The sequence below is a fragment of the Gracilinanus agilis genome, chromosome 4, assembly GCF_016433145.1.
Source record: "Gracilinanus agilis isolate LMUSP501 chromosome 4, AgileGrace, whole genome shotgun sequence".
Lineage (NCBI taxonomy): Eukaryota > Metazoa > Chordata > Mammalia > Didelphimorphia > Didelphidae > Gracilinanus > Gracilinanus agilis.
Genome location: NC_058133.1, coordinates 408,051,600 through 408,065,802, shown reverse-complemented (window position 1 = coordinate 408,065,802; position 14,203 = coordinate 408,051,600).

The window sequence follows — 14,203 nt, the reverse complement described above, 5'->3', positions numbered from 1 at the left end:
AATACTATGTATTGGTTTCAGGGCAGAAGAGTGGTAAAGGCTAGGCAACTGAGGTTAAGTGACTTGCCCAAGGTCACACAACAAGGAAGTGTCAGGCCAAATTTGAACCCAGGACCTCTCATCACTTGACGAGGCTTTCTATCTAGTGTGCCACCTAGCTGTCCCAGGAGTATAACTATAATTTTTTTTAATTTAAAAGGAAAAACTAAAGTATGAATAAAAAGTCTTTTGGGGACCAAACAACATAATCATGTTGAAAGGTACTTTGCCTGTGAGTGGGAGAGTTTTGTGATTTCTTTGTCCTCCTAGGAATTCTGATGATCATATCCTCTTTGGGAAATACTCTATTTTACAGGAATTGGTTTAATTTATTACCTACTATGGTCTTTTATTTCTCTGATCTGCTTGCTTGCCTCTGAAGTCAATTGACTCACTTTTATGTATCAAATTTTAATTCAAGTTTAGAACACTGTCATAGGATGGTTTCTTATTAAGATCCAAGAAACTAAAATCCAAAGAAATATTTTTTAAAATTCAAATTAACTAAAATAGTGCACATTTTCTATATATTTGAGTTTGTAAGCCCTCAGGGCCACCACCCACATCTCTGAAAACCTTCTGGAGGCTAGAGGCTGTAATTGTAAAAGCAAACACAAATTTTCATAAGTTGTCTTCCCCCAGCCCCCGCCACCCACTTGATTCCTTTTCAGTCAAGAATGACTTTTTTTTCTTGGAATTTTACTTATCTGGAACACCACAGATAAACCCCTGGCTATAATGTTTAGCATGAGAGAGTTTAGTTAGATATAAGGAAGAACTTTTTTTTCAAAAGTGATTAAACTGTGAAATAGACTATTACTGGAAATTGCATAATCTCTCTCCCAAGAGATCCTTAAAAATAGGACAACTTGCCTCTTGTCCAGGATGAGTGTAATTGAAGGCTTGCTCATAGGCTTGAAGGAAGACAAGATGATACCTGTCACACCTTTGAGCTCTCTGGTTCTGTCTACAGTCAGAATAAACATCAATATAAACTTTTATTCTGCCTTATAATCTCATATCCAAATATCCCATTTAAAACTAATTTAAATACTTCCTATAATTAATTTTATTTTCTCAGATTAGTTTAATCTTAAAACATAAAAAAGCAAGCCCCCAAGGAAACCTGTGGGGACAGTGATAATAGTGAAAAGATCAACAGATATGGAGTCATAGTACTTCTGAAACCGAATTTTATTTGTAACATCTTCCACAGCCTTGGGAGTACTAAATAAATCACTTTACATCTTGGTGTCTTAGTTTCCCAATTTTATGAAATAGCAAGTTCATACTAGATAACCTCCAAAGTCTCTTATTATTTAAAAAACACATATGATCTGTTCAATAAGAAAAAATAATGTTACTTGATCTTTCTTTCAACTTCTCTATCTCAGAACCCAAGATTGTATAAGGGAAAGAGATCTGAGGAAATTATTTGCATTTAAAAAAATGTTTACTTAGTTATCTGAAATGTCAAGCTAAAGTTATCTTGGTCTGCATTATCTGAGTTTTTGCTTGAAATTTACACATGATTTTGCTACTGTAGTCCTAGTTTTAGACTATCGTTTTGGCTTTCATTACCATTGTCATGGGCTCCTTTCCCAATATAGAACTTACAGAATCACAGAATCGGGAGAGACCTTAGAAGTCATCTAGTCCAAGCCATTCAATGTCCAATGCTTTCTGCAATCTCACCCAAAGTCATCATCTAGCAGCCCAGCTTGAACAGCTAGCAACGGGCTCTCTCTATCTCCAAATAAAACCTGTCTCATTATTGGACAGATCTAATTGTTATCGGACTTTTACTAACCTCAAATCTGTTGTTTTATAAATTCTGTCCTTAAAATACAAATGGATTGTTATTTGTAAAGCAAACAAGTCCCCAAAATTACCATTTCTTCTCAATCATTTTATGGAAATCCTAGAGTTCTTTTTTTTTTTTTTCATTTAGTTAGTTGAAGTTAGGTGAATGTTGAATGTGTGAAGCCCTCTATTCCGAGATCTTTTCAAAGCTACGGCTTGAACCCTCCCCATTTTATCTCCATTTCAGAAAATCCAAATGAAACATGAGTTCAAAAGCCAAAGGCATTTAATCAAAATTGAATAGCAAGGATCATAGAATAGTTTATTTAAAACTGAAAGTGACATTAGTGGCCATCTAGTTCAACTCTCATTTTACAGATTTGGAAACTAGTTTTACATACACCTTCTCATATGGGTTTCATGATAAACATATGAGGTAGGCATATGAATATGTGTGTATTCATATGTAACATTCATAAAGTACTGGCTGTTACTTCCCACCATATATTTATATATTTAGGATAATCTTTTTGCTTAAATATATCTATCTATCTACTTACATACATATATATGAGAGAGAGAATGAGAGAATGAGAGAGAGAATCAGAGAGAGAGAGAGAGAGAGAGAGAAGTGGGGGAGTTAAGCCTCATAGTCTAGATTTCACTCCTTCAGAAATGGCTTCAACTTAAACTTCCTTCAAGTCCTGAATATAAATCTACAAAAAACTTCACTTCAAAGGAAATGACCACTCAAAGGTGGAGTGAAGAGGATACGTCAATAATAAGATCTGTAAAATGGCACCACTGTTTGGAAATTATTAATTAAAGCAAAAAACTAATCCTAAATGTATGGTGGGTAGTGATGGGGAGGAACAGTGAGTGATACACACAGGACAGGAAATATAAAAAAGCTGAAGCATTCCAAATCAGAAATTACAAGCTGATAAGTCCAGTGCCTATTCCCCTCATGCTAAAACCTTATTGCTTTTCTCAGGATTTCAGTTGTAGGTCACAGGATTTAGAATTGAAAGGGAAGTAGACATCATCTAGGTCAGTCCTACCCCTCTCATTTTCCAAAGAAGGATTCATTTACACTGGTAGGCTTAGGCCATCTGGGATACATTGATGTACCCTAAACACATTGGTAAATTAGAATTAAAGCTGCTTTTAAAAATACAAGGGAAAAAGGGAGGTGGAAAATAAGGGAAAGAGGAAAAAAATGGAAAAAAAATCACCTCCATTTAGTTATACAAGCAGAATACATGAATGAGCATTTGGATTTACGCTAGTCATGTGAAGGAAAGGAAAAGAAATTTAGCAATTATGCCACAGAGATCATTCCACCATATTAGCATAACAATAAATTTAATGTAAAATGATGAATATTGCTAAAGCTGTGGTGCTTATTAAAAATGGGTCATAGAAAAGAACTGGTAAAATTGTAAGAGAGACTTCTTTGCCCAATCAAGCAAACTAAGTATAAGAGAGAAGGGGGAGGGAGGGAACACATTCCTACCTGCCTTAGCCCAGAGTGAAGATTTATTAATTATTTTTTTAATTTTTAATTTAAAATTTTAAAAACACCTGGAAGACATTGCTTTAGAGGAAGCAGATAAATGATTTCTTATGCTACAAGAGCTTACTTCTTGATGGGCCATGAAATTCTATATTAAAAATGAATAAAAGCCAGGAGGTTAAATCAGATTCTCTGCAGTCATGTTTGGTTTTTGAAATGTTACAAGCTTCCTTTTCCCAATCGCTTTATTCCACAGGTCTAATGATATTCAGAATGCTTGCTTCATGGTGAAGAAAAGAAATACAAAAGGCATCAGACTGTACACTTGAAAGAAAACATCTCAGCAAGCACACCTCCTTAGCAGTTTACAAGCTCCCCTAGTCTGATGTTTTCAAAATGGACTTGCATTCTGGATGCTCATTAACTTTTATCAGGATAATTAGCTACATCAACAGCTTGTTCATCTCTCTGAAAAAAAAAACAAGCAAACAAACAAAAACTGTCTTGTTAAATCTGACCACTACAAATACCTTCCATTTGTGAGAGCATGAAGGAGGGAAATACGAAAGGAAAAGAATAATGTTCATAAGACAGAGTTCAGGGTTCTAATGATAGGAATATCAGGAGCTATGGACACTGCAGGGCTAACACCAAAGACCCTCATTATTAGGTCCACAGGTGAGCGTTCCTCTTAGAAATAGCCTAATGAATATATGAGGACATATCAAATATAGAGAATAAGAAAATAAAAACTCATCTTTAACTATATATTTGCACCCCAGTTCCTAAACAGTTATTTTGTAAATGGCCTGCTGGTCATGGGGAAATTGATTAAAATGGGAAATATTGCTATGCACATAGCTTAAAGCACATATGATCACTTAAAAAACAATTACTAGCAAAGAATTGGAAACAAAATAGATGCCCATCAATTGGGGCAAGAAAGGAAACAAGTATTTATTAAGCACCTATTATGTGCCCAACACTGCTAAGTGTTTACAAATATGTCACTAGTTCTTCAAAATAACATCATGAAGGTTTTTTAATCTGCATTTTACAATTGAGGAAACTGAGCTAAGCAGAAGTTAAGTGACTTGCCCAAAGTCAATCAGCTAGTGAGTATCTAAGGCCAAACTTGAACTTAGGTCTTTCTGATTCTTATACTAGTGCTTTTATCCACTGTGACACCTTGTAGTATATGAATATCATATAATTATTATTACCCCAAGAAATGATGTATATGAAGAATTCAGAGAAACCTGGTAAAACTTATGTACCCTAATGTATGGGAAGTAAGTAGAACCAGGAAAACAATCTATACAATGACTACAATAATGTAAATGAAAAGAATAACAAAGGAAAGAGAGAAAAAGAATGGAAGGAAAAAAGGAAGAAAAGGAAAGTAAATAATGTGTAATTAAAACAACAAAGTTTTCCCTGAAGAAAAGAAGATGATTCTCCCTCCCTTCTTTGTGGAAAGTGGAAATTAGCACCGTGGAGTGGAATACTACATATATTGTTGGACCTAAGTGATATGTTGATTAGGTTTGCTAAATTACTCCATACACAGACTCCTCAAATTTTTTTAGTTCTTTTTTTGTTTTGTTATAAAGGCATGGTTCTCTGGGTAGGGCAGGAAGAAAATCTATTTGGAAATGAAAGTGATGATTTGTTTTGTTTAGGTATCAATATACATTTTAAAAGAAATAAAAACAACTAACTATACAAGAATCACCAAACCTTACCCATACATAACACTACATAATGCAATTGCTGCTAACAGAATAGGTGACTTATTCATGATTTTATATCTAGAAAGCAGCAGAATGAGGTTCTGATTCCATATCTCACAATTCTGAGTCTGGTGTGTTTTCCACTATGCCTCATTTTGTCTTCATGCATTGTGGAAGTAAAAGACTCCCACAGGTCCTGGAAAACCTCAGTGGTAGGGCAGCGTCAGTGACATGATGGAGACGAATGAGAGTAATCAGGGTTTCAGCCAGAGCCAGGCATCATAGATTTCTCTGGTCAGCTTTTGGGCTGTGTTTATTTTATACGCTTTGAGATCACACATAAAGTTGGCATGGAAATCCATTCTCACCATACATCTTTTCTTAGAGACAATGTGTTAGGTGTATTTGACGTGCCTCTTGGGCTATAGTTGTGGGAAAGTACAGGATTTTTCATGGGAGAAAATGTCTCCATATTTCATTCATTGTTCTTTTATGTGTGGTGTACCGAATCAGGGAGGGGGAAAACTTGGAGACTATTCTGGCCTGTTTTTGCAGGCGCCTGTTGTATGGGAATGAGAGGCCTAAGTTAGGGCTTTAAAATCCTTAACATTTTGCTGCTTTGTTGTAAAGTGACTTGTAGGGGAATTTCTGTATTATAACATATAAAGATGGGGCTTTTCCTAGGAGTTTGTAGGGGGCTTGTGAGGGTTCTAGTAATGGCCTATGATGTTCCTCTATATGTTACTGGGGCTAGATAGAGATATTGATTACAATAATTCCAATAAAAGGGAATGCTGATGAGAAAAGAGTCACATAGGGGAATTTGAGAAGAATTACCATCCTTCTGTCACCTGCAATGCAGGGTTTCAGAACTTGTGTGGGCTGTGCGAACATCATGAGCTTTGGATGGCTTCCCTCAATGTATATTAAATATATATAGTTTTTTGAACTTACTAAATCAATCTTAAATTAGTAAGTTGACTTCAACAGATTGATTGATCCATGATCATGTAAAATGTGGATACTCCTTCCTTCTGTACAGATGGCAATCTATCATATATACTTCTCCTTTAGAAATTTCCAGAAATCCTCAATAGCTCTTCTTCCATGTCTTTTATTATTTCGTGGATCTTGGCCAGTCCCTCAGTCATCCATCATTCTCTAGAAATAGTCTATTGCTGTCTTTTCCCATCACATATACAATAATACATGAATTTTATATAAGGTTTGCAAAGCACTTTATCTGTATCCATTTTTGATCCATAGTTCATCTTCTATAAGCCTCAGGTGAACCTTATGAGATTGGTACATATGTGTGCATACATAATTATAATGCATATATATGTATATACACATGTTGAGAGGAATATTGATATAGAGTCATAGATACACACACTGTCTTGATGATATCTTGAAATCTTTTGTTCAACTTCTTACAGAAATGTCTTCCTTGGGAATTTGCTTTCACTGGCCTAATGACCCATCAATCATCTTTGCATTGCACTTTGGTTTACCTGTAATTTCTATTCTTTTGAGATTGTGGTGTTTGTGAAGTTTCATGAAATTGGTAAATATATATACAACCACTGGGAAAATATTGGTCTTAAAAAGATTTTCTTGTAGCAGTAAGATCAAGACATTAAAAATACTACATAATTCCTAGTCCAGGCTCTTCCTGTCTGATCTTCTAACACAATGCCTGTTCAAATATTTTAGATACACTAAAATACCTAATGTTTTAAAACATGGCTAGCTATATGCTATAAGCTGGGAAAGATACATTTTTCAATTACTTAGTTTTACTCTAATTTCTTGTTTGTCCATGGATTTCATTGAGGACAATTTATAGTGTCCTAAGGTTTGATGAAATCATGAATTATTATTGGTGAGTAGAAAATTCTTGATAACCATCACACTCATAGGTAATTCTCACTGTGAAATTTGTGTAGGTCATTGTCCATGACTCTTGTGAATGCCTTTGATTGGCAGATGTCTCTCTATTTTATGGTTCACTTGATGGCACAGTAGTGCATTTATTTAATGAATAAATTTATCTCAGTAGTTCCATGTTGTAAAATTTTATAAATTTCATGTGTTCATGGGAATACTTTGAGGAAAGCCTTTAAAGCTCAATTCAGGGGCCAATACTTTAGTGTGATCTGTAAAAAATATACACATAACATGATTTTTCTATTGCTAAACTTCTTATTCATTTTATGATTTTGATTTGAATTGAATTTTATTTCTTTTGTTGTTACTCATTTTCTACCTTTTTCCATGTCTTTTAACTTGAAAAAAACTGTTAAAGTTGGGTTCTGTTCCTGTGCTGAAGGGAACACTGTTTCAAACTTCAGGTGCTTTGTGTAGCTATCTTCAGTGCTAGCTCTGGGGATCAATCTTTTCAGTTCTTTCTATGTGTTATCATCTAAGGAGAAGTTTGCTTAATACTCTCCTGACCTGAGTTCCGGTCTGTGGATAACTATAAGCACTCTTTTCCATCTTGGAACTATGACCAGGGTCCCCTTGATCCCCTGTAGCCACACACATTGATGTTTGTTAGTGCTCCTCCTCACCCTGAGATCTTGACCCAGCACTTAGACCTGGATCTGCATATGAACAATGCCACCAGAGTCCTGCACCTAGAGCCTGCAAAGGGAATATAATAATATCCTTCCAAGAAGTTGTCTCTTTACCATCTGTGGCAGTAAGCTCCAGAAGCCTTTGCTGATGATTCAGCCGCCCCCAAGACCTGTTGCTGAGATAGGATCTGCCTTGATATGCTACTTTGGACTCCATTTTCACCTTGGTACCCTATATCTTTCATGCCAGCTTTCTAAGTTGTATTGGGCTGAAATATTTTGCTCTGCCTTTTTGTGGGTTATATACTGCTTCAAAATTCATTTTGAGATGTTGTATCATATTTGTTTGGAGGGTAATTTGGTAAAGATCAGGTGGGACTGTGAACCTTCTCCATTATCTTGGCTCCACTCTCTCAAATCCTACCTTTTGAAAGTTTATCTCTCCTTCACTGTTGCCTACTTTATGATATTATATTGTTCACAATCTTGTCACTTGCCTTTATAGGTGTTTAAATTCATACTTGAAATTGATATACTTCTTAGCTGTCTTATGTCTTCAGTTTTCTAGGAAGTCAAGTGAGGTCATGTGGCATAGAGCAAAGCATACTAGACTTGAAGTCAAGAGACTTTAATTTAAACCTTAGCTCTAATATATTTTAGCTTTTGCCCTGAGCAAGCAAGTCACATAATCTCTCTGAACCTCAGTTTTATCATCTGTTATAAATGAGTAAATGACCTATGAGTCAAAATGATATAAGGGAAGAAGTAGTAAACCGACTAGGAAACACATGGAATTGAACCCTGGATTTGATGCTTCATATCCCATCCCTGTTCCTGGCTTTGCAGTCTCAAAACCATGCCACTATCTCTATATCATATTGAAACTTCCCTCTGAAGTTGGGGCCCTCTCATCTTGGAATATCCAAATACTCCTGCATCTTTCCAAACCTGGAATACCCCTCTGTTAAATATTGTCTCCTCCAGCTAGTGAGTTCTTCCTAGAGTCCCCATTTTGTGGAGGAATATAGGTTGGCTTTCATATCCACTCCTATTCCTTATCTTGCTTTTTACTTTCCTTTATCTTCCTCATTAGAATGTAAGTCCCTTGAAAGGAGGGACCATCTTTCTTTTTATCTGTATTTTTATACCTGCAATTTAGTACAGCACCTAGTAGTATAGCAGGTACTTAACTCCTCCTACCTCCTCCCTCCCTCCATTGTCCTTTTATCCTCTCTTCCTCCCTCTCTCACTGTCTCCCTCCCTTCTTTCCTTCCTCTCTCCCTCCTTCCCTTCCTTCATTCCTCCTTCCCCTCCTTCCTTCCTCCCTCCCACCCTCCATTTCTTCCTTCCTTCTTTCCTTCCTTGCTTGCTTCCTCTCTTCCTTCCTTCCTTCCTTCTTTCATTTCTTCCTTTCTTCTTTCCTTCCTTCCTTCCTTCCCAGAATAATCTGATTCCTACAAATAAGCCTTAACTCTGCATGTGTGTGATCATATATACAAACAAGTATAGCTTTATACATTGTTAACCAAAGCCTAAAGAACAATTTATGTTCTTTCAAAGAACAACACCATTTTACTCTGAAATCAAAGACTGAGGAGATCATTTCACTTGACATTTTAAAACATGGTACCATAGAGAATGAAGCATTACCTTTGTTTTTTAGGTAATTATCTCTAGAGATTTGGATCTTTTTTTCATTATGACTTGACCTCAGCAACACTAAAATCAAGCACAGTGTGCAAAGTCTCCAGGGCTCATTTCAATTCATTTGGCTTAGTTTTTCAAAAAGGCTTAGGCAACACAATTTTCTTCAAAGCAAGAATTGCCCTTCTAACCACATTAAGTTGTAATGACTTTAATTATACGAATGCTATTCTTGTAATCCAAAAGGTGTCAGTGGAAAGATACAAATGTCTCACCTTCATTAGATGCATAGGGAAATAAAAGTTCCCTGTATATCCCATCAGATGTATAGTTTCCTTTTGGGATATTACTGGAGGAAGCTTTGTTGTGTAAGTCCATGTAAAACTGTATCTATGTCTTCATTTCCTGGAAAAAGGATTGGACTCTTATCATGTATAACTGAATGGAAAGTGTCACCATTCATGCCTAACTAGAAGACTTGAGGAGCTAGGTGATAGTTAAAGTCTAGTCTGTTAAGTGTCACTGTGTCATTTCTATTAGCTTGCTTCTTTCTAATTACTTCTCTCTAGCCCACTCTTCACCCATTCAAAGTTAGTAGCAGGGTATAATGGAAGAATATTTTACTTGTTATTCTAGGACCTGTACAAATTAACAAGTCTGCTACTTCCTATCTGTGTAACTTGGAGAAATCACATAAGCCTCTTAGATCCCAGTTTATCTATAAAATGAAGCAGTTGGACTAGATAACCTCTTAGTTTCCTTCTTTGATTCTAACTGTGATTTTATGAGTTGCTAATATGTGTGTATTCGACTTCTGTGTTAAGATGGCTACAGAGTAGTACAGGGCACTTAACTCTCCTCACCACCAACCCATATGTGATATCTCAAAAGGACAAAAAATAAACAAATCCAGATGAATAAAGGGACACCACAATAGGGTGCAGCATCAAAGAAAAGTGGGATTTGGGCATTTCCAAGCTATAAGGGAGTGAAATAGCAACCATCAAAAATGCAAGTTGATCAACCCTCCCCAACCTCACCTACACTACCAGAGTCAAAGGCAGCCCAGCAGAGTTAGAGTGACTGGGGGTCAAACTTTAGCTTCTTGGCAGCTAACTGGGACCACCAGGAGTTTACCGCTGAGAGCAGCAAGACCTGAGAACCCAGGAAGCCAAAGAACACAGACCTTGGGCATGGGGATAGAGCTGTGAGGGCAACAGATGTTGGAAACAACGTGCTGAGACATGGGAGGGGACCTCTGGCAGAGGAGCAAACAAGGGGCAATTTCTGGGTTCTTGGCAACTGACTGGGACCAACAGGGGGCTTGCCCCTGAGAACAGTTAGACTTGAGACCCCAGGAGCCTAAAGAGCACAGACCTTGGGCTCAAGGATAGAGATGAGAGGGGCCACATTTCGCTGTGACTCTTAAAGTAGCATCAGGAAAAATTGCTCCACAGCTCTATACACAGAGAGCCTGCCCACCTCACTCAGACTTCTGACCGAGAAGGAAAAAACCAGCATAATAATGCCAAGCAATGCCCAAGAATTAACTACCAGAAAGAACAAGAGAAAATCATTAACAATGGATAACTTTTACAGAGGAAAAATCCAGACCACAGAGCAGACAGCAGAGGAGGACAAACAAGTAAACACAACCAAACCTTCCCCCAAAAAAGGAAAATTGGTCACAAACTCTTGAAGAGTTCAAATCTGAGATCATGAGAAAGATGGAAGAGATCTGGCAAGAAAAGTGAGAAATATCTCAAAAGGAAATGAACAGTTTAAAAGACAGAAACTCCCAAATGGAGAAAGATGCCCCCAAGTCAAATGAAATGATAAGCAAATTGGAGACCTAAATTAAACAGCAGGAAACCATGAAAAACAAGATAGACCAAATCAAAAAGGAAAATCAAAAGATTATAGCAGAAAACCAGTCTCTAAAGACCAGAATTGGGGAAGTAGAAGCCAATGATCTCACAAGACAGAAAGAACTAATAAAGCAAAATCAAAAGAATGACAAAATAGAAGGAAACATGAAATATCTCACTGAGAGAATAACAGATCAAGAAAACAGGTCTAGAAGACACAATTTGAGAATCATTGGTCTTCCTGAAAAATCAGAAATTAATAGAAATTTGGACACCATACTACAAGAAAACTGCCCTGATGTTCTTCAACAAGAGGGCAAAGTAGACATCAAAAGAATCCATAGATCACTCTTTACACTAAACCCTCAAAAGTCAACACCCAGGAATATAATCGCCAAATTCAAGAGTTTCCAAGAGAAAGAAAAAATATTACAAGAAGCCAGAAAGATACAATTCAGATATCAAGGAACACCAATCAGGAGTACACAGGATCTGGCAGCCTTCATGCTAAAAGACTGAAAGGCTTGGAATATGATATTCATAAAGGCAAGAGAATTGGGTCTACAACCAAGGATCACATACCCATCAAAACTGACTATATACTTCCAGGGGAAAGTATGGGCATTCAACAAGATAGAAGGTCTCCAAGTATTTGTAAGAAGAGACCAGAACTAAACAGAAAGTTTGATATACAACCACAAAAGTTCAGAGAAACATGAAAAGGTAAATAAGAAAGAGAGGGGAAAGATTAAATTTGCTTCTTTAAGGGCTTCAATAAAATCAAACTATTTGTATTCCTATATGGAGAAATGTTATGTGTAATTCTCAAAAATTGTATTCACTACATATAGTAATTAAAATAATTATTCATAAGGAGAGGTTGGAGTACTAAATGGTCTAAGACAATATGGAAAAAAAGGAGGGGAATAGAAGATGGCACTAAGAGAAACTTTTTTAACCCTTACCTTCCATCTTGGAATCAATACTATGTATTGGTTCCAAGGCAGAAGAGTGGTAAGGGTATGCAATAGGGGTGAAGTGACTTGCCCAGGGCAACACAGCTGGGAAGTGTTTGAGGCAAGATTTGAACCTAGAACCGCCTGTCTTTAGGCCTGGCTCTCAATCCACTGAGTTACCCAGCTACACCCCCAAGAGAAACTTGAAGGAATAATAAAAATAGGATAATATATACCACACAAAGAGGGCATGGGAAGCGGATAGGATGAATACTATTAGAAGAAGAGGAAGAGAGCATTGCTAGGAAATACTTAAACCTTACTCTCAGCAGAATTAATCCTGAGAGGGAAGATTACCTAGATCCATTGGGATATCAAATTCTATCTTACCCTACAGAGAAAGTCAGAAGGGATAAACCAAGGGGGTAGTGTGGTGGTGAGTTCAAAAAGGGAGGGGAAGAGAGGGAGAAGGGAATTCAATAGGCCTTAAAAATACTAAGAGAGGAACAAAAAGGGAGGGGGTAGAAAGGGAAGTAAAGTAATGGAGGAGATAAGGGAGACTGATTTAAAACAGACCACTGGTTTAAAAGAAAATAGAGTAAGAAGAAGGGAAAGAAATAGGATAGGAAACCAAAATGTTGGGGAATACACAGCTGATAATTATAACTCTGAAGGTAAATGGGATGAACTCACCCATAAAACAGAAGCAAATGGCAGGGTGGGTTAGAAACCAAAATCCTACCAAATATTGTCTACAAGAAACACACATAAGGCAGGTGAACATACATAGGGTAAGGTTAAAGGCTGGAGCAAAATCTATTGGGCTTCAACTGAGAAAAAGAAGGCAAGAGTTGCAATCTCTAATAATTAGAGAAATGCAAATCAAAACAACTCTGAGGTACCACCTCACACCTAGCAGATTGGCTAAAATGATAGCAGGGGAGGGTAATGAATGTTGGAGGGGATGTGGCAAAATTGGGACATTAATGCACTGCTGGTGAAGTTGTGAACTGATCCAACCATTCTGGATGGCAATTTGGAATTATTCCCAAAGAGCGATAAAAGAATGCCTGCCCTTTGATCCAGCCATGCCATTGTTGCATTTGTACCCCAAAGAGATAATAGATAAACAGACTTGTACAAAAATATTTATAGCTGTGCTTTTTGTGGTGGCAAAAACCTGGAAAGTGAGGGTATGCCCTTCAATTGGGGAATGGCTGAACAAATTGTGATATATGTTGGTGATGGAATACTATTGTGCTCAAAGGAATAATAAACTGGAGGGACTCAATGTGAACTGGAAAGACCTCCAGGAATTGATGCAGAGTGAAAGGAGCAGAGCCAAAAGAACGTCGTACACAGAGACTGATAAACTGTGGTAAAATCGAATGTAATGGACCTCTGTACTAAAAGCAATGCAATGACCCAAGAAAATTCTGAGGGATATATGGAAAAGAATGCTACCCACATTCAGAGGAAGAACTACAGGAGAGGAAACACAGAAGAAAAACAACTGCTTGAACACTTGGGTTGATGAGGACATGATTGGCATGTAGACCTGAAAGGACTGCACCAATGTAACTACCAATAATATGTAAATAAGTTTTGACTGACCACACATGTTAAAACCAGTGGAAATGTGAGTTAGCTTTGGGTGGGGGGAAGAATTTGAGGGGGTGAAGGGTAAAGTAAAAACATGAATTATGTAACAATGGAATTTTTTTCTAAAAATAAAAAAAATTAATAAAAAATGATATCTGACAAAGCCAAAGTAAAAATAGATTTGATTAAAAGAGATAGGGAAGGTAATTACATTCTGATAAAAGGCAGTATAAACAATGAGAAAATAACAGTACTCAGCATGTATGCACCAGATGGTATAGCATCCAGATTTCTAAAGGAGAAACTGGCAGAGCTCAAGGAGGAAATAGATAGTAAAACTATACTAGTGGGAGACCTAAATCTTATTCTATCAGATCTTGGTAAATCAAACCAAAAAAATAAATAAATAAGGAAGAGAAAAGAGAGGTGAATGAAATCCTAGAAAAATTAGATTTAATAGATA